Raw genomic sequence first — 213 nt, 5'->3', positions numbered from 1 at the left:
TGAGGATGAGGATGAGGATGAGGGTAAGGATGAGGACGAGGATAGAAAGAGGAAAAGAATGAGGATAGGATGAAAATGAGGATAAGGATGAGGACATGGATAGGATGAGGATGAGGACGAGGATAGGATGAGGAAGAGGATGAGGATGATGATGCGGATCAGGATAGCGTGAGGATAGGATGAGGACGAGGATAGGATGAGGATAGGATGAGG

This window comes from Lupinus angustifolius, chromosome LG02 (genome assembly GCF_001865875.1).
Source record: "Lupinus angustifolius cultivar Tanjil chromosome LG02, LupAngTanjil_v1.0, whole genome shotgun sequence".
Taxonomy (NCBI): Eukaryota; Viridiplantae; Streptophyta; class Magnoliopsida; order Fabales; family Fabaceae; genus Lupinus; species Lupinus angustifolius.
The sequence above is the reverse complement of the archived record's forward strand: the minus strand, read 5'-3'. Positions refer to the sequence as shown.